The sequence below is a fragment of the Panthera onca genome, chromosome F1 (assembly GCF_046562875.1).
Source record: "Panthera onca isolate mPanOnc1 chromosome F1, mPanOnc1 haplotype 2, whole genome shotgun sequence".
NCBI lineage: Eukaryota > Metazoa > Chordata > Mammalia > Carnivora > Felidae > Panthera > Panthera onca.
Genome location: NC_138355.1, coordinates 42,167,103 through 42,172,895, shown reverse-complemented (window position 1 = coordinate 42,172,895; position 5,793 = coordinate 42,167,103).

The following is a 5,793-nucleotide window of genomic DNA, read 5'->3' as shown; positions in this document are numbered from 1 at the left end:
ATTTTTCCATACACACAAAAAAACCCTCCATGCCCAGATTATTTAGAGGAAATTTAGAGAGATTATTTCCAAGTTTAAAAAAAAATTGTTTTAGGGGCGCCTGGGTGGCTCAGTCGGTTAAGCGGCCGACTTCAGCTCAGGTCACGATCTGGCGGTCCCTGAGTTCGAGTCCCGCATCGGGCTCTGGGCTGATGGCTCAGAGCCTGGAGCCTGCTTCCGATTCTGTGTCTCCCTCTCTCTCTGCCCCTCCCCCGTTCATGCTCTGTCTCTCTCTGTCTCAAAAATAAATAAAACGTTAAAAAAAAAATTAAAAAAAAAATAAAAAAAATTGTTTTTAAGTAATCTCCATATCAAATGTGGGGCTTGAACTCATGACCCGGAGATCAAGAGTCTGATGCTTTACCAACTGAGCCAGCTAGGTACCCCCCTGATTATTTTAATCTTATATATGTTATTCCAGAGAATGGGGGCAAGGAAATATTCCCCAACTGAGTGTTTGATGCCTGTATAACCATGAAGAGTGTGAAAAAGGAAAATTATAGATCCATCTCACTTATATGCACAGATTAAAAAATGTTAACATAAAATATCAGGTATATGAAAGGTAACGTATTATGGCCAAATGAGGTTTATCTCAGGCATACAAAGATGTTAAAATTTGAAAAACATATAATTTTTCATCCCGATAGCTCAAGGAAGGAAAAAAAGCTCTTAAAGTGTATTTGAGAAACATTCAAAACACATCATTCTTAATGAGGAATCATGTGACTTAAAGGCTTTTATTTATTATTTATTTAATTTGTTTAAAATCAGGAACTAGACATGAATGTTTATTAACGTCACATTTATTCAATACCGCACTGGAATTCTGGCCAGTATAGTCAGCTAAGAGAAAGAAAAGGAAAAGACAAGCAAAACTAACATTACTTAAATTTACTTATTTTTAGAAAACTGAAACTAAAAATCATTAGAATATGAAAAGCATTTAGCAAAGTGATAAAATTTGTAAAAATTAAATTATATAAATTTATAAAAAGTATATAAATTTTATTTTATAAACCAGCAAACAATTGAAAAACATGTTTTTAAAAGGGGCTCATTCACAATCATAATATAAAGTATAATGAGTCCAGGAATAAATCTGATGAAAGATAGACAAGCATCTTTGGAGAAAATGAGAAATTTCTATGGAGATCATTAAGAAAAGCCTAAAAAACTAGAGATGTATAGGAAGGTAATATTGTAAAAATGTCAATTTTCTTCATGAGTTGATGTACAGAAAATGTATTTCCAATCATAATCACATCAGGACTTCGTGGAAACTGATATGTTGGTTCTAAAATGTGTATGTAATAACAAAGGGCCAAGAATAGTAATAACAAAGGGCCAACACGCTCCTGAAAAAAACTTGCTCAACTGGATAGCAAAACTTATAAAGGCAAAGTAATTAAGACAGAATGGTATTAGCACAGGGATAGAGAACTTGGAAGAGAATGTAAGTCTGGAAACAGACTTGCACATCATGAAACCTTGTTATATGACCAGAGATGTCACTGTAGATCACTGGAGAAATTCTAGTCAATAGACGGTACTGGAAACATTGGCTGGCCATTTGGAAAACAAAGAAATGGATTCCTATTTTGTACCAAACAAAACCCAATTCTGTGTGGACTAATGATTTGAATGTGAAAGGCAAAACTTTTAAAGTTTCCTCCCAAATTCTAAGAATTACTTGACTTTAGGGTAGGCAAGAATTGTTTCTTTTTCTTTCTTTAAAAAAATTTTTTTTATGTTTATTTTTATTTTGGAGAGAGGGAGAGAGAGTGGGGGAGGGGCAGAGAGAGGGAGGGGACAGAGGATCCAGGCAGGCTCTGTGCTGACAGCCGAGAGCCTGAAGTGGGGCTCGAACTCAAGAACTCAGAGATCATGACCTGAGCCAAAATCTGATGCTGAGCCGAGCCACCCAACGTGTCCCTCTGAAGGTTTTCCATAAACCTACCTGCCCACTCATGCATAGTCTCTCCCTTTATCAACATGTCCCAACATGTTCCGTGGTATGTTGGTTACTATTGATGAATCTATGCTGATTCATCATTTTCATCTAAAGTCCACCGTTACTTTAGGGTTCACCCCTGGTGTTATACATTCTATGGGTTTGGACAAATGTACAACGACAGGATCCACCATCATGGTATCAAACATAGTGCCTTCACTGTCAGAAAAACGTATTCATCCCTCCCACCCCCCAGCCCGGGGCAGGGCAAGGACTTTTTAGATGCCCAAGTTGCAAACTACAGAAGAAAAGATGGACACTTTCAGCTATATTAAACTTAAGAACTTTTACTCATCCAAAGATTCCATAAAGAAAGTGAAAAAATCTTGGACTGGAGGCTGGATTGGGGGGAAAATTGCTCTAAAGAACATTATCGGAACATCTGGGCTGAGTTTCAATATAAACTGTGAATTGGATGTTAGTGTTCTATCAGTGTTAAACTACCTGAATTTGAAAACGGTTCAATGTTAACTATCTAAATTTGGAAATGGGTACGTAAAAGAATATTTTTGTTTTCAAGGATACATGCTACAACTTAGTCCCAAATAGATGAGCAAAAGTGATGTGTATATTGTCTATTTTATACACAAATATAGCAAACTGTGAATTGATGTGAATGGTATGTACACAGGAGTTCACTGTATTTGTCATGAAGCTCTTCTGTAAGTTTGATATTTTTTCCAAAATAGAGTAAAAAATGTTTTTTAATGTGTGAAAACCCATGCTATAAACAGGGAGAAAACATTTCCAACACATGCAACTGACAAAAAGATTGGTATCAAGAATATATTTTTATTTATTATTTTTTAAATGTTTTATTTATTTTTGAGAGTGTGAGCAGCGGAGGAGCAGAGAGAGAGGGGGACAGAGGAGCTGGAAGTGGGTTTTGTGCTGACAGCAGCGAGCCTGCCCAATACAGGGTTTGAACTCACAAACCGTGAGATCGTGAACTGAGCTAAAGTTGGACGCTCAACTGACTGAGCCAACCAGGTGCCCCTCAAGAATATAGTTTTTAAAAAGTAAAACCCTTCATGGCACCTGGATGGCTCAGTCGGTTATGCATCTGACTTTGGTCAGGTCATGATCTCATGGTTCGTGGGTTTGAGCCCTACATTGGGCTCTGTGCTGACAGCTCAGACCCTGGAGCCAGCTTTGGATTCTGTGTCTCTCGGACTTGCTTCGGCAGCACATATACTAAAATTGGATTCTGTGTCTCCCTCTCTCTGCCCCTCCCCTGTTCGTGATCTGTCTCTCTCTTTCTAGGAAAGGAAAGGAAAGGAAAGGAAAGGAAAGGAAAGGAAAGGAAAGGAAAAACTCTCAGAAGAGAAATAGAAATGGACAATCAACATATGAAAAAATGCTCAACATTATGGTACAGATTTATTCTCAATAGACTAGCAAAAATTAAGAAGTCTGATAATAATAAGGTTTGGAGAGAATGTGGAGTACTAAGAAAGGGCCGATCAGTGCTGCTGGCAGCATAGATTGGTACCACCACTTTGAAAACATTTCAGCATTACCTTTTAAAGTTGAATACCCCATACCCTCTGACCTAGAAGTGGTGCTCCCGGGTTCAAATGAAACTCAGGCACATCCACAGGAGATGTGCACAGAATGCTCCCACCAGCCTTGTTAGTAATTACGAGGGAAGATTTGAGTTTTGTGAGGGCATGAGATTACATAATTGCAGAAGAATCACAACAAATTACAAATGTGACAAAACTGGGTAAAGTACCATACTATTTTTTTAAGTGTTTTACACACCTCTATACCTTTCCCTTTTCCTTTTTTTTTTAAAACTGCATACTCTTTGATCCCTCTTCGTGACCATGATTTCTGTAATGTTGTTTATGTAGAGAGAATAAAAAAGACTAAGTCTTTCTTTTACCATGGTTAATTGAGTTTTTTTTAATTATTAATCTTTAAGATGTAAAAAAAAAAGTCTGGACAGAATCACCGTCTGTGACCTACAAACTCAGGGATTCTGATAAATTTTACTTTGAATGATTCCCATCAATAAAGGAAAAATGTAAAGTGCATTTATAATGATATAATCATGAATACATTCCTGATGGGAGAGAATTTCCATTTGACTTAAGCATTGGTCAGAACACCATTCTCTGCTTACATTTTTACAGATCTAATAAATTTTTACAGACCAGCTTCTAGCTCCCTCCATTTCAAACTATATATTTTTCCCTCAATATGCATATACTTCTGATGCTGGATGCTATAGGACACATTCATATCCTGGTAAGACATTTGTCCCTGCCCCTTCCTACTCTGGGATGGGAAGCAAAAGCCTAACATTAACAGACTGCAAACCCATAAATACATTCCACTGAACTCAAGTAAATGTATCTGCAACTCAACCCACCTTGGCTGGATCCCCAAATGCCTGCTGCTATCACCACCCAACTTGAGAAGTGTTGACGGAGGGGAAGCCGGAGTATAAAGAAAAAGTGGTCCTAATCCATCCTGGTTTAAATACTTCTTTAGAAGATTTTACAAAAACATATGACCGTGTGAACACATGGACAAGGCTCCTCTTTTTAGGGCTTTGGAAGGGACCCATGGGAGTGGGGGCCCTGAAGCTCAAATTTCATTAGCTTCACGGTAAATTTGCCTCTAATAAATACAAAATACTGAAGACAATTCAAAAGTACATAGGAAAATACACGTAAACAACTTTACAGATACAAAATATTATAGCAGTAAAAATGAATGCTTTACTGCTTGCTTACGCTTAACAACTTGGAGGAATCAAAGAAACAAATGCTGAATGATAAAAAGTGAATCCCACGCGGCTAGATATATATTGTTTTTATAAAGCTCAAAAAGAAGGAAAAGGAAACAATGTATCAATTAGGAATGCATCCAACTCTGATAAAACTACTAAAATGGAAAGGAGAGAGAAAAGAAATCCAGCATAGTGGTCGCTGAGGGAAGCAGCAAGGTGTTCAATCTGAGATGAAGGGATATATGCTTATACTAATAACGTGGCGGAGTCACAGACTTTCGTATTATCAGCACGCTTTAAAACTTAACGTTAATTGCTCAAAATGCTATTTTGTATGCACCAAACATTAGGTTGAAAGTATTTCTGAATAGGTAAGAAAAATGTTGAAGTCGGCAAACTTGGCTTTCCTCCTTCCTTCCCCCCTGCTTTCTCCGCATCACGATCTTTTAACTAACTACCAGCTGCGGGGGGCATGTGGCTCCAGAGTCTAGCAAAGCAGAGAAATGGCAATCCATGGGGACCAAAACCGTGACTTGTGTTATTTTCTGTTTGGTGATGGGTGGGGTGTGGTAGTATGGAAACATTATCCAGCGTATCAAATACATCATGTTAAACTTACTCCATTTAGTTTTAGAGTTATTTTGCCAGCTAAAAGCAGAACGGGTTTTCAGGCCTCTGGGGCCTCTGCCCCTCCCTTTTACACTCAGACTTCCCACTTTCTAAGTGTACCAGGCCCCCGCGCCACCCGCTTCAGTCTTTCCGGGCGGTCTGTTTTTCACCAGTCCTGACCCACTCGATTACGTAAATTCTTCCAAGAGGATCCCCAAACCCGCCCCGCCCTGCAGAACTTGGCCAGCTCCAGCCACGCTCCGAAGTTTACCAGCAGCCGGGAACCGGGAAGGGCAAGGAAAGGCGCGGAACTTCCCAGTCCCCGCCCCTCCCTCGTTCCTCCCGCCCCCCTCAGCTACAAGCCAAGCTCCGCCTCCCGCGGTAGCCCCGC